Below are 14,605 nucleotides of genomic sequence, written 5' to 3' on the forward strand. Positions count from 1 at the left end.
CTGATCCTTCCCAGGGCTCGGGCAGCTGCTCGCTCGGTTGGTGAGTGCCAAATGGCACCGAGGGGCTCCTCCCAGCTGGGATTCATTAGCAGTTATTAGTATTTATTATGTAGAGGCCTGGCAGGGAGGCTAAGCAGAATTCCCATGGGATTTTACTCTGGTTTGGGATTGTTTTCCCAAAGCCCCTATGGCCACAGAGGCGACTCCAGCCCACAGCAGGCGGACTGCAGGTGCATGTGTCCAGCATGGCTTACCCCTGCCCTACCAGCAAATCCGCCCCCCCCCAGCCTTGGGGGTCCTAGTGCTGTCCCACTGCAGACTGGGAAGCCCCCATGTTGCCCTCGTCCTCCCTCAGCCCAGCCAGGCTGTGTGGCTGAGTTTCTTCTGCTGAAGGCAAAGGTCCTGACAGCAAACTGGGGTGCCACCAGGCCTGAAGTGCCATGGCAAGTTGTCCTCACTGTCACCCTGGTGGCAGCTCTCTCCCTGGCCACCAGCCCACAGGCTCTGGCCAGTCTGGGGTAGGGTTACCCCATTCCCATCTTCCAACTGCTCTGTTTCCTTCCTTTCAGTGCTCTTCTGGAGCTAAGCTGGAGCACTGTGTCCGTGGGGACTCACCCCAGCTCTGCAGGACTGGCTTCCTAGGGGCAGTCTCCAGCACCTCCAGCTTCTAGTCAAAGTTCCACTTTACAGGGCTGAGGCAGGATCCTTCTCTCCCAGCTTTGCACCATTAGGAGAGAACAGCTGCCCTGGGCACCTAGCAGCTCTCTCAGCTTGGCCTTTGTGGGCCAACAGATCCCAGGAAGACTTCTAACCTCCCCTCAAGTCCTCAGTCACCCCCAAGATGTGCAGGCAGCTGACTCTGCTCTGAGATAGTCATTTCTGGGCTTTGGGATCTTCTTCATGATGATGTTGGTCCCCTTGTGAGCCCAGAGCTCAGCCTGAGACAGAGAGATGAGTGTGGGGTGGGTGGACCTGCTGTTCAGTGCTGCTGAGTGAGGAGTGAGATGTCCATCCTGCTGCTGGGGGCATCCATCACCAGGGATGTCCAAAGACAGGGATCTCCAGAAGCAGGTGGGGAGCAGGGACTGGCTCTTCTAGCATGATCCTAGGCTCTGAGGTGACCTTATTGTGGCCTTTCAGTATCTGAAGGGGGTCTACAAGAAAGATGAGGAGGCACTTTTTAGGCTGTCAGGGAGTGATAGGACTGGGGGAAATAGAACAAAGCTAGAAATGGGTAGATTCAGGCTGGATGGTAGAAAGAAGTTCTTTAGCATGAGGGTGGTGAGACCCTGGAACAGGTTTCCCAGACAGGTGGTCAAAGAGCCATCCCTGGAGATGTTTAAGGCCAGGCTGGATGAGGCTCTGGACAGCTTGATCTAGTGTGAGGTGTCCCTGCCCATGGCAACGGGGTTGGAATTAGATGATTCTTGTGGTGCCTTCCAATCCTGACTGATTCTATGGTTCTGTGATCCTAGGGAATATGAAGGGACCCAGGGGAATACAGCAGAGGGTTGGGATGGGAGCTGTGGAGTAGATTTGGCTTGTAGTGATTTCAGGGCTCACCCTCCCCTGGGCAGGACCCACCACTCATCCAAGGCTGCCCCTTAAATGGGTCTAGGGGCAACTCGACTGAGTCATTTTGGGAAATGCTTTGGTGTGATTCTCTGAGAAAGAGCCTGGGATGTGCTGGGTTTGCTGCAATGAGCTGTGATGAGCAGGGGTCCAGCAGTGCTGCCGTGGGAACTGGGGAGTGAAGGATGCTCTGTGATGCCTCTATCCTGTGGGGATAAGCAGAGGAAGTCACTGTCCCCTTCCCCATCCACCCACTCCCAGTTCAGGCTAATCCCAGTCCCTCCAGGAGCCTGCAGCCTTCATGGGAACAGCAGATCTCTTCCCAAACTGGGCCTCCATCTCCCACATGCAGCCGGATGCAAAGGTGCTGGGGGTTCAAGAAAGGAAAGGAATCAACCCCCTGCAATCCTGGGGGGAAAGAGGCTTTAAACCAAAGGCTGCAAGAAATAATCTTTCTCACTACAGCCATTGAAATCAGCTGCAGAAGGCATTGTCTGCTGCTTGGGAAGCTGCTCTGCTTAATTGCCCCAGTGCTGCCTGTAATCCCAGCTTACCCAGGGCTGAGCCGAGGCACCGCGGCAGAGACCTGCAGGAGCTGAGCTTGGGCTCTGCAGGCAAATTGGTTCTGGCTCTGCCCCTCCTGGAAGGCTTGTGGGGATTAATGACGGGTGGAACATGCTGGGCTCTTCCATGCTGCTCATGAAAGGTGTTCCTGGGGGTCTGAGACATCCCCCTGGTGGGGTTACACCTCCTACCTCCCACCTGAGGCCCCCCATGGGTCCCACTGTGGAACCTAGAGGGATGATGATGCTGGATGAGGAGGTGGTTCTGTGGGTGCTGCTGGGTGCAGCATGAGGAGGTGGTTCTGTGGGTGCTGCTGGGTGCAGCATGAGGAGGTGGTTCTGTGGGTGTTGCTGGGTGCAGCATGAGGAGGTGGTTCTGTGGGAGGTGGTTCTGTGGAAGCTGCTGGGTGCAGCATGAGGAGGTGGTTCTGTGGGAGGTGGCTCTGTGGGTGCTGCTGGGTGCAACATGAGGAGGTGGTTCTGTGGGTGCTGCTGGGTGCAGCATGAGGAGGTGGTTCTGTGGGAGGTGGTTCTGTGGAAGCTGCTGAGTGCAACATGAGGAGGTGGTTCTGTGGGAGGTGGTTCTGTGGGTGCTGCTGGGTGCAGCATGAGGAGGTGGTTCTGTGGGAGGTGGTTCTGTGGGTGCTGCTGGGTGCAACATGAGGAGGTGGTTCTGTGGGAGGTGGCTCTGTGGGTGCTGCTGGGTGCAGCACGAGGAGGTGGTTCTGTGGGAGGTGGCTCTGTGGGAGCTGCTGGGTGCAGCATGAGGAGGTGGTTCTGTGGGAGCTGCTGGGTGCAGCACAAGGAGGTGGTTCTGTGGGTGCTGCTGGGTGCAGCATGAGGAGGGGGTTCTGTGGGTGCTGCTGGGTGCAGCATGAGGAGGGGGTTCTGTGGGTGCTGCTGGGTGCAGCATGAGGAGGGGGTTCTGTGGATGCTGCTGGGTGCAGCATGAGGAGGGGGTTCTGTGGGTGCTGCTGGGTGCAGCATGAGGAGGGGGTTCTGTGGATGCTGCTGGGTGCAGCATGAGGAGGGGGTTCTGTGGGTGCTGCTGGGTGCAACATGAGGAGGTGGTTCTGTGGGAGGTGGTTCTGTGGAAGCTGCTGGGTGCAGCATGAGGAGGTGGTTCTGTGGGAGCTGCTGGGTGCAGCATGAGGAGGTGGTTCTGTGGGAGCTGTTGGGTGCAGCACGAGAAGGTGGTTCTGTGGGAGGTGGTTCTGTGGATGCTGCTGGGTGCAGCATGAGGAGGGGGTTCTGTGGGAGCTGCTGGGTGCAGCATGAGGAGGTGGTTCTGTGGGAGGTGGTTCTGTGGGTGCTGCTGGGTGCAGCATGAGGAGGTGGTTCTGTGGGAGGTGGTTCTGTGGGAGCTGCTGGGTGCAGCATGAGGAGGTGGTGCTCTGCTGGTAGGATACATCTGGGTTTCCCCTGGGGGTTTTCCTTTGGCCCGTGGCAGCTGAACCCCATCGCCTTCTGTGTATCCAGGAGCTAGGACTGGCTCCGCTGCTCTGAACCTCAGGCTGACACTGCTGCCAGTTTGGCTGCCTGATTTCTTGCTCTTGCTTAGCCATGAGAGCAGCCCAGCAGCACCATGCTTGTCTCTGAAATCAGGAGCTTGCAGGCTCTGGCTCTGTGAGTGGTTGCCTTGGGGCTGCTGTGCTGCCGTGGTGGAGGTGGTGCAGGTGTTCATGTGTGCTGAGGTGGCTGAGATGCTTGTAGGACCAGTGGGTCCCTGGGCTCTGACTGCTTTACTCCTTTGCCTGAGTCAGGGTATGGCCCAGCCAAGCTGCAGAGTGGTCACAGGCTTTGGGGACAGTGAGTGACACCTCCTCCAGAGCTGCAAGGCACAGGGACAGGCCTGGGGGACACATGGGGCCACCAGCTTGGTCAGCTCCAGCATTGCATCTGCAAGAGGCCAGGCCTTAATACCTTAAACCTCCTTCTTCTGGGCTGCAGGAGCACTTGGTCTTGGAAGGAAGGGATTTTCTGAGCCAGCAGCTGGCTGGCATCCAGCTGTGCCTCCCTGGGGACAGCCTCTGCCTTCCTCCCACCCTCCACCTCCTCCTCCTCTTTGCCCCACGTCAAGCTCACATCCTCTTTTGGTGCACATCTCTGCTCACTAAGTCTTATTGAAAGCCATAACTGGATTTTGCAGACTGGGCATAATGGACCTGAAAGATAATAAGTATTAGAACTCATTAGGTTAAGCCCATTTTCAGGCACACAGCCTCATCTGAAGGAAGCTAAATCACCTTTTCCACAGGGTTTAAGTGCCAAAAAGGATGCCATGGGCAAGGATATGAGGGGGTGAGGGAGCACAAACCTTGCAGCATCCCTTTGTACCACTGAGGCCTCCCTGTGATAACCTCCCTGAAATATCTCCTTATGTCACCAGCACATGGACCTGGAACACAAAGCCTCTGAGGAGAGGCTGAGGGAGCTGGGGGTGTGCAGCCTGCAGAAGAGGAGGCTCAGGGCAGACCTCAACTACAACTCCCTGAAGGGAGGCTGTAGCCAGATAGGGTTGATCTCTTCTGCCAGGCACCCAGCAACAGAAGAAGGGGACAGAGTCTCAAGCTGTGCCAGGGCAGGTTCAGGCTGGATGTTAGGAGGAAGTTGTTGTCAGAGAGAGTGATTGGCTTTGGAATGGGCTGCCCAGGGAGGTGGTGGAGTCACCGTGCCTGGAGGTGTTGAAGCCAATCCTGGCTGGGGCACTTAGTGCCATGGTCTGGTTGCTTGGCCAGGGCTGGGTGCTAGGTTGGGCTGGCTGAGCTTGGAGCTCTCTTCCAGCCTGGGTGATTCTATGATTCTATGACATCATCCACATTCAAATCATAGAATCAGAGAATTGTTTCAGTTGGAGAAGACCTCCAAGATCATCCATTCCAACCATCAACTCAGCACCACCATGGCCAACAAACCATGTCCCAAAGCACCACGGTCACAGGGCTCTTGCACACCTCCAGCAATGGTGACACCACCACCTCCTGGGCAGCCTCTTCCAATGCCTTGCAGCGAACAACTTTTTCCTCATCTCCAACCTAACCCTCCCTTGGCACAATTTCAGGGCATTTCTTCTTGTTCTATCACCTGATCTCAGGGAGAAGAGGCCAACCCCCACCTCACTGCAATCTCCTTTCAGGGAGTTGTGAAGAGATCTCCTCTCAGCCTCCTCCTCCAAACTAAACATCCTCCATTCTGGCCTCCTGAGGAAAACCCATGGAAATGGTGGGGAAATGAAGGTGCTGAGCACTGCACGTTGGAATGGGAGTGATGCTGGCAGCAGGGATGCTCAGAGCAGGGCAGCTGGGGCCTGATGGATGAGGGTTGTGCTGCATTATTCCTTCCTATTGCTGAAATCAAACAGGGATCCTGCTGGGTCCCCAGCCCTGTGTCTGGCTTTCCAAATGCAATTAACAAAGGAGAGAGCTTCCTCCTCTTCCCATAAACATTCTCCAGCCCTTCCAGAGGAAACTCAGGGATCAGCAGATGGGATAATGCTGATGGAGAGTCAGATAACATTGCTGATTAATTAAGATAATAATAGCAATAATGGTGTAACATGGGGGATTTCAGCAGCTGGGATGGGAATGCCAGCTCATTTTAAGCCATCCCACCAACTCCCTGTATCCTCTGCCTGCCTGAATCCTGGGAATGCATGGAGGTCTCCTTTGCATTCGGTGCTGTGCTGCCTGCTTTTTAAATGATTCATGGCTTAAACCCTTTTTCTTTATGAGCTGCTTTCACACTTGTGAGGGGAATTCAGCCTACAAGAGGCTTTGATGGAATTGCATACGGAGGAACAGAGAGTGGAGCAAACCCCTGCCCCCCCTCCCCCATTTCAGGCTCCACTTGGGCAGTTGTAAAGCAAAATGCAAGGGGAACGTGCAGAGACCTGCCAGTTCTGTGTGCTGCAGAGGTGAGATCCCCTGGAAATCAGCAGCCTGAAGGCAACAGCATTCCTGTGCTTTCAGGGGCTGCATCACCCTGCTGCACCCTGGCTCGGGTTTGTTTTGGGAGCCCCTTGTCTGCCCCACAGCATCCTGTGGCACCAGATGGATGCAGGGGCTGGGTAGCGTTCAGCCTCCCTTGGGTGGGGTTCAGCATCCTTTGGATGCAGTTCAGCAACCTCTGGCTAAGGATCAGCATCCCTTCAGAGGTCCTCAGCACCCCTTGGGTGGTGATCAGCAACCCCTGGCTGGGGATCACCATCCCCGGGGTACAGATCAGCATCTCTTGGGTGGGGATGAGCATCCCATGGGCAAGGATCGGCATCCTCTGGGAGGGGATCAGCATCCCTTGGGTGGGGGAGATCAGCAGCATCTGGAAGGGGATCAGTATCCCTTGGATGGTGATGAATGTCCCCTGGGCAGGGATCAGCAGTCTCTTGGATGACATCAGTGCCCTTGGGTGGTGATGAAGGTCCCCTGGGCAGGGATCAGCAGCCTCTTGGAAGGGATGAGCATCCCTTGGGCATAGATCAGCATCTCTCAGGTGGGGTTGAGCATCTCTTAGTCAGGGATAAATACCTCTGCAGTACTGATGAGCATCCCTTGGGTGAAGACCAGTATCCCTTAGGCAGAGATAAATATGCCCTGGGTAGTGATGAGCATCCCTTGGGTGGAGATAAGCATCCTTTAGGCAGGGATGAGCATCCCCTGGGAGAGAGCCTGTGATGTCCATAGGAATTTCCAATGCCAGGTAGCTCACCAGCAAATGCAGCATTTAGAAATGGGATTAAAGTTGCTTAAATCATCTTGGTTAAATAAGACAGGGACCTGCTGCAGGCCCTGGGCTGCTCTGCACAGCTCTGGCTGGTCAGTCTTGGTGCACTGAAACAGCCCAGGGGCAGGATCCAGCCCATCACTGGTGTTGGTGGTGTGTGTGGGGGAGGTGTTATGTAGAACTCAGCTCTTGGTGGGTTTTTCATCCTCAGGGGAGCAGAGGAAGCACTAATAGGAGGCTGTGCAATTAGCACATCCCCGTTCCTCTGCACCCTGAGGCCTTTTACAGACCTTAATCAATTAATCTGAGGCAGGCTGATCCCTGTGGATGCAAGGATCTGTGATCGCTGCCTCCTGCCCAGCTGGGCTTGTTGGCTGTGGCTTCCCCTGCCTTGCCCTGGGCAAGTGCTGAGAGCATTGATAATCTTGTGCAGAATTATTTAAAGATCAAGGGGTTTGGGGTGGGTTTTTCTTTGCCACGAGGGAGACAGTCAGCTGCCTAATTTCAGTCTAAACCCCTCCATTGATTCCTAGCGAGGAGGAAGATTTACCAACCCCCCCAACACACTTGGAAATCCTGCACAGAAATCTACCAGCAGATGGGCAAGTCCTGCTCTGGATTTACAGATCTGGCCAATCACTCCCAAATAAGAGGTTTTTCCTTTGCCTGTCTTTGGTGGCTTGTCCTAGAGAACGGCTTAAAAAGCTTCCCAGGGAAGCAAATGCCTTGGGAGCATCTCACCACCAGAATGAGCTAGGGAGGGACTTTGGATGAGGGCTTGGAGTGATAGGTTGAGGGGCAGTGGTTGTGAGCTGGAGGTTGGAGATTAGGGTTAGATTACAGTGAGGGTGGGGAGATGCTGGAACAGATTGCCCAGGGAGGTTGTGGATGCTCCCTCCCTGGAAGTGTTCACATCCAGGTTGGATGGGACCTTGAGCAACCTGGGCTGGTGGGAGGTGTCCCTGCCTACAGCAGGGCATTGTAACCAGATGGTCTTGAAGGTCCCTCCCAAACCAATAGTTCTCTGATTCTATGAGGTGCCAACCTGCTGTGAGCCATGTCCCTGCAGGCAAGGATGGAACAGGCACCACTTGCTGTGACACCCCAAATCTGCTGAGTCAGCTGGTTTTAAGCAGATGTGAACCTTTCCTGAAACACCACCCCCCCTCAGCTGTGGAGATGCACAAACCTGTCCCTCAGCAAAATCCAAGGCAGAGAGGAGCTGAGTAAATCAACTTTGCTTCCATTTCGAGGCAGCTGAGTGCTTGCTGTGCTCAGCTCACCCCTGGAAGAGGCAGCTGGAGGATGTGGGGTGCTGGAGGGGAGATGCATCCCCTGGTCCAGACATGCCCTGATGGGATGGAAACTCTGATCTTCAACATTTAGCTCAATTCCCAGCAGGGATGGCATTTAAATTCAGCCTGGTGTGTCTCATTTGCTGCCTCTGCTTTAAGGAGTGAGAAAGGATGAAAATCCATTTCCATGGTGCTGAAGATGATGGTGACAGGTTCACCTGGGAGCTCCACTTGCCCAGCTTCTGCCTGGGCAGCAGTGCCAAAATCCTGCTGCAGTACTAGAGGCTGAAAAGCCTGAGAGATGCCAGCCCCAAAGGTTCCCAGTGCCCATGCTGGTGTCACTGGTTAGTGCTGTCGTGTGCACTGTGGAGGCACAAGGGTGTGAAGCTGCAGGAGCTGCTCTGCAGAGGCAGCAGCCACCCACTGCTGGCTCCTTGTGGAGCTGAGGGTGAGGATGGAGGCACATGGGGCTTTCTGAGGAGGCATGTGGGCCCTGCACCAAGATGGGTGGCTTTGGGGTGACAGCAGGTCCAGGGAGCACACTCTGCACTCTGTTCTGGCATACCATGCACAGGGTCCTGCACTGGGTCCTTGCATGCCATGCACTGGTTCCTGCACTGGAAGCACTGGGTCCTTGCATGCCATGCACTGGGTTCTGTACTGGAAGCACTGGGTCCTGCACTGGAAGCACTGTGTCCTTGCATGCTGTGCACTGGGTCCTGCACTGGAAGCACTGGGTCTGGGTCCTGCACTGGAAGCACTGAGTCCTTGTGTGCTGTGCACTGGTTCCTGCACTGGAAGCACTGAGTCCTTGCATGCTGTGCACTGGGTCCTGCACTGGAAGCACTGGGTCCGGGTCCTGCACTGGAAGCACTGAGTCCTTGCATGCTGTGCACTGGTTCCTGCACTGGAGGCACTGAGTCTTTGCATGCTGTGCACTGGTTCCTGCACTGGAAGCACTGAGTCCTTGCGTGCTGTGCACTGGTTCCTGCACTGGAAGCACTGAGTCCTTGCATGCTGTGCACTGGTTCCTGCACTGGAGGCACTGGATCCTTCTACACAGTCACATTTCCAGGTATCCACAGAAGCATTTGGGGGTGAAGGGGAGGGAGAAGCTGTGCATGCACCCAAGGGTGCTCAGCAGGGTGCAGGACCATGCTTTCCACCATGGGACCCAGGTTGGTGCCTGGGCCACAGCCCTCAGCAGGGCCAGGGGCCCCTGGGCTCCTTGCCCTGCTGCGCTCATTAGACTCCCTCCCATCCCTTGGTACTTTCCAGCCCTATTCTTCGCCTGTGCCTGCGATAAGCAATGCTAATGACGTGATGAAATCGGAGAGTTGGGCTCCTTCTCCTCCTAATGGAACTCTTGTGTTGGTTAATTTGCCGCTTTAAATGGGCTGATTGTTCTCCTGCGCTGGGGCAAACCACATGAGCCCTTCCAGCCTGTGCCGCCCTGGTGAGATGTGAGGTGGTGCTTGAAGGCAACTGAACCTCAGCGCTCAGTAATTGCAGAGCACTTCGGTGGCAAGCCCCAGATGGATGATTTATTTGGTGCTTCGTTCATCCCCGGGCACAAGTGGTCACTGAGGCTGCTGGGGACCTGAGTCCACCTCCTGCCGTGCACCAGTTCTGCTCAGGGAGTGGAGGAAGAGTCACTGAATCATAGACTCATAGAATCAGTCAGGGTTGGAAGGCATCACAAGAATCATCCAGTTCCAACCCCCTTGCCATGGGCAGAGACACCTCACACTAGATCAGGCTGTCCAGAGTCTCATCCAGCCTGGCCTTAAACACCTTCAGGGATGAGGCTTCCATCACCTCCCTGGGCAACCTGTTCCAGGCTCTCACCACTCTTATGCTGAAGAACTTCTTCCTAACATCCAGTCTGAATGTACCCATCTCCAGCTTTGTTCCATTCCCCCCCACTCCTATCACTCCCTGACAGCCTAAAAAAGTCCCTCCCCAGCTTTCTTGTAGACCCCCTTAAGATACTGAAAGGCCACAATAAGGTCACTTCAGAGCCTTTCCCTCTCCAGACTGACCAGCCCAAACTCCCTCAGTTTCTCCTCATAGGAAGAGAAAACTTCCAAATCAATGTAGTGACAGGATGAGAGGTGATGGTTTCAAAGGTTGAGGTACTGAAATGTGTCCAGAGAAGGGTGACAAAGCTGTGAGGGGCCTGGAGCACAGCCCTGTGAGGAGAGGCTGAGGGAGCTGGGGGGGTGCAGCCTGCAGAAGAGGAGGCTCAGGGCAGAGCTCATTGCTGGCTACAACTCCCTGAAGGGAGGCTGTAGCCAGGTGGGGTTGGGCTCTGCTGCCAGGCAAGCAGCAACAGAACAGGGGGACACAGCCTCAAGTTGTGGCAGGGCAGGTCTAGGCTGGATGTTAGGAGGAAGTTGTTGTCAGAGAGAGTGATTGGCATTGGAATGGGCTGCCCAGGGAGGTGGTGGAGTGGCTGTTGCTGGAGGTGTTGAAGCCAAGCCTGGCTGGGGCTCTTAGTGCCATGGTCTGGTTGCTTGGCCAGGGCTTGGGCTGGGTGCTAGGTTGGGCTGGCTGAGCTTGGAGCTCTCTTCCAACCTGGTTAATTCTATGATTCTGTGAAGGTGGAGCAGGGGAGATTTAGGGTGGGTGTTAGGAGGAAGTTCTCCACACTGAGGGTGGTGAGACACTGGAACAAGTTTCCCAGCATTGACAGAATGGTGTGATTGGAAGGGACCTCCAGAGTCCAGCCCCCCCTGCTAAAGCAGGGTCTCCCACAGCAGGTTGCCCAGAAATGCATCCAAATGGGTCCTGGTAGTCTCCAGAGAAGGAGCCTGCACACTTTCTCTGGGCAGCCTGTTCCAGTGCTCTGCCACCCCTACAGTGAGGTTTTTTTCCTCCTGTGGGGGTGGAACTTCTCGTGTTGCAGATATGGTTGGTGACCCACCTCTGGAGGCGTTCAAGGTCAAACTTGTTGGGGCCCTGAGCAACCTGATCTAGTTGAAGATGTCCCAGCACACTGTAGGGATGTTAGCCAAGATGACCTTTGAGTGTTCCTCCCAACCCAAACCAGTCATGGTTCTATGAATGAGCCCCAAAGCTGTGGGTGGAACTCGCCTGCTTTCTGCTCCCACCATGGCTCAAGGGATGCCAGCACCAAGGGTGTCCAATGTCCCTGGGTCTTCAGGCTGGTGGCACTGGTTGGTTGTGTGTTAGGCAGGCATTATTCTGCCAGGATGAGGATTTGGGCCCTTGGTAGGAGTATGGTGATGGAGTTAGGAAAGGAACCAGCCCATTCCATCCAGCTGGACCTGTTGCCTGCATGTACTGGTGCAAAGCACCTGGAAAAGATCTCTGCTTGACTCTGCTGTCCTTTGGCTCTGGGTGCCAAGGGGTCCAGGGCAGCAGGGAGGGATGTTCTTGCCCTGCTATTGCTGGCCAATAGATTTCCAGCCACTTGACTCCCTTGGGGCTGGGTCCACCCATTGGGACCCAGGAGGAGTCCTGCTGATGGGTACAGCTGGGAACAGCTGGGAACAACTGGGCACAACTGGCAAGAACCAACTGAGGGCTGGGCAAATCCCTCCATGCCAGCACTGGGCAGCACAGTCAGGTTTCTTGGCAGCCTTTATACCCACCACAAAAGCTCATCACCCATCCCTGCCCTGCACTGCTGATTAATGTCCTAATTAACTAACTTCATTAGCTGTGTCCTTACGGCATGGAGAGGGCAGGTGGGGTGCACGGAGCAGCCTTTTTGGGGTGCTGCTGGCATTGCCCATTCTAGATGGCCACCAGCAGACTGGATGCCTGCCCCCTCCCCAGCCCCCATTAGCTCCCCCAGTGTCCCAAGCCCCTGCTGATACTGGGAGCACTGGTGCTGGCTCTGTTTGTAAAGAGGAGCCATCAAGGGAGCCCTAAGCCAGCACATTATCTCCTGCAGACAATTAGCAGAAGCATTAATGGAATATATGCAAATGAGCAGTAATTGACCTGCAACTCCGCAGTTCATGATGGAGAAGGATGAGCTCCAGATGCCTTAATGATAGTAATTTGAGCTCCTTCTTTAGATGCCATGCTTCCTTGCCACAGCCCAGCAGGGCCAAGCCCAGGCAGAGAGGAGGATGGGTGACAGTGGGGGCACTGAGGGCCAAGGACAGCCCCAAGGCCATGCTGTTTGCCCTCCAAACTGCCCCTATAAAGCCTCAGGAAGGTGAGTTGAAATGCAGAACAGTGGGAAGGGAAGTCCTGAGTTCCCATGGGGTGGCCATTCCCTCCCTGGACACTGACCAGGGAGTGCAGGAGAGTGGCCAAGCACTCACAGAGTGCACCAGGCCAGGGGATACCCATGCACTGTGGTGGAGGCTGGAGCACCTGCCCTGGGTGTGCCAGGGTCTTCCCTGCACCTGTGTTCTACCAAAGAAATGATGGAGATCATAGAAGCATAGAATCAAGCAGGTTGGAAGAGAGCTCCAAGCTCAGCCAGTCCAACCTAGCACCCAGCCCTGGCCACCCAGACCATGGCACTAAGTGCCCCAGCCAGGCTTGGCTTCAACACCTCCAGGGATGGGCACTCCACCACCATCCTGGGCAGCCCATTCCAATGCCTCCAGTCTGCTTGCTCAGCTGCTACTCCAGGTTTACTCAGCCTTCCTCGATGTGGACCAGCACAGGCTGGGGGATGATCTGTTGGAGAGTAGCTCTGGAGAAAAGCACTTGAGAGTCCTGTGCCTCTGTGGCTGGGAGAACCAATGGCATCCTGGGGGGCATCAAGAAGATTGTAGCCAGCAGGTCGAGGGAGATTGCTCTCTACAACTACCTGAAAGGAGGTTACAGCCAGGTGGGGTTGGTCTCTTCTCCCAGGCAAGAAGTGACAGAACAAGAGGACACAGCCTCAAGCTTCACCAGGGCAGGTTCAGGCAGGATGTTAGGAAGAAGTTCCTCACAGAAAGTGATTGGCATTGGAATGGGCTGCCTGGGGAGGTGGTGGAGTCTCCATCCCTGGAGGTGTTTAAGAGGAGGCTGGATGAGGCACTTAGTGCCATGGGTTAGTTAATTAGAAGGTGTTAGGTGATAGGTTGGACTCAATGATCTCAGAGGTCTTTTCCAACCTGGTTAATTCTGTGATTCTCCTCCCCTTCTGCTCTGCTGTGAGTAAGCCACATCTGCAGTACTGTGTCCAGCTCCAGGCTCCCCAGGTCAAGAAGGACAGGGACTTGCTGGAAAAGGAACAGCCAAAAGCTACAAAGGTGCTGAGGGAAGGGTGGATGTTAGGAGGAAGTTGTTGGCAGAGAGAGTGATTGGCATTGGAATGGGCTGCCCAGGGAGGTGGTGGAGTTGCCATCCCTGGAGGCGTTGAAGCAAAGCCTGGCTGGGGCACTTAATGCCATGGTCTGGTTGGTTGGCCAGGGCTGGGTGCTAGGTTGGAGTGGGTGAGCTTGGAGGTCTCTTCTAACCTGGTTGATTCTATGATCTCTGAGAGGAGAGAAGGCTGAGAGAATTTGGGCTGTTTGGTCTGGAGAAGAGCAGAGTGAAGGGGATCTGATCAGTGCTGACCAATGCTACAAGGGTGGGTGTCAGGAGGATGGCACCAGGCTTTTTGCAGAGGTGCCCAGTGAAAGGACAAGGGGTAATGGGCACAAACTGGACCATAAGAAGTTCCATCTAAACATGAGGAGGAACTTCTGTAATTTAAAGCTGAGGGAGCCCCGGAGCAGGCTGCCCAGAGAGGTAGTGGAGTCTCCATCTCTGCAGACACTCCAAACCTGCCTGGATATGTTCCTGTGTGACCTTCTCTGTGTGCCTCTGCCTTGGCAGGGGGGTAGGTCTGGATGAGCTCTGGAGATCCCTTCCAACCCCTACCATTCTATGATTTACTCAGGCTGTCTTAGCCCCAGGCATGGTTGGGCAGGGGATGGTTTGGGGGGGGAAGCTCGAAGAGCTGATGTCCCATCAGCAATCCACCCCACAGAGCCTGCTCAGCCCTGAGCTCCACTGAATTTCACCTACCAGAGTCAGAGGTATCCCAATAAGCACTCTGGGAACCTGGATTTAAGTATTTATGTATAATTCATGCCATATGTTCCACCAATAGTTTTGATTTAATCAACGGGAGACAGATGGCAGGAACATAGAGGCCATTAAACTAATGGCACTTTGTCTTCCCATTTATTTTCATCTCCTTTCCTAAAATAAGATGAGTCCATGACTGGCAGCACACCCCAGGTGTGAAGCTGTCCCTGCTACCACCAATGTGATGTCAGGGTATGGTGGCAGTGGCTTTTCCCACAGTGAAGCCAAGTGCTGCATGTAATGTGGGTAGAAAGGGAGTGACCCCTACAGAACTAGAAGGTTTGGAGGTGACAAACCCCCACGAGAGAAAAGAAGGATGTGGAACTGTTGGAGTGAGTCCAGAGGAGGTCTTGAAGATGCTCAGAGGGCTGCAGCAGCTCTGCTATGAGGACAGGCTACAAGAGT

At 54.9% G+C, this 14,605-nt stretch overlaps 1 protein-coding gene across 2 annotated transcripts in view; it reads left to right on the plus strand.

The window, feature by feature from the left end:
* Positions 1-14,605, plus strand: part of WSCD2 (WSC domain containing 2) — a 39,125-nt gene that overhangs the window by 1,508 nt on the left and 23,012 nt on the right. The window lies entirely within an intron of this gene.

The sequence above is a fragment of the Pogoniulus pusillus genome, chromosome 30, assembly GCF_015220805.1.
Source record: "Pogoniulus pusillus isolate bPogPus1 chromosome 30, bPogPus1.pri, whole genome shotgun sequence".
NCBI lineage: Eukaryota > Metazoa > Chordata > Aves > Piciformes > Lybiidae > Pogoniulus > Pogoniulus pusillus.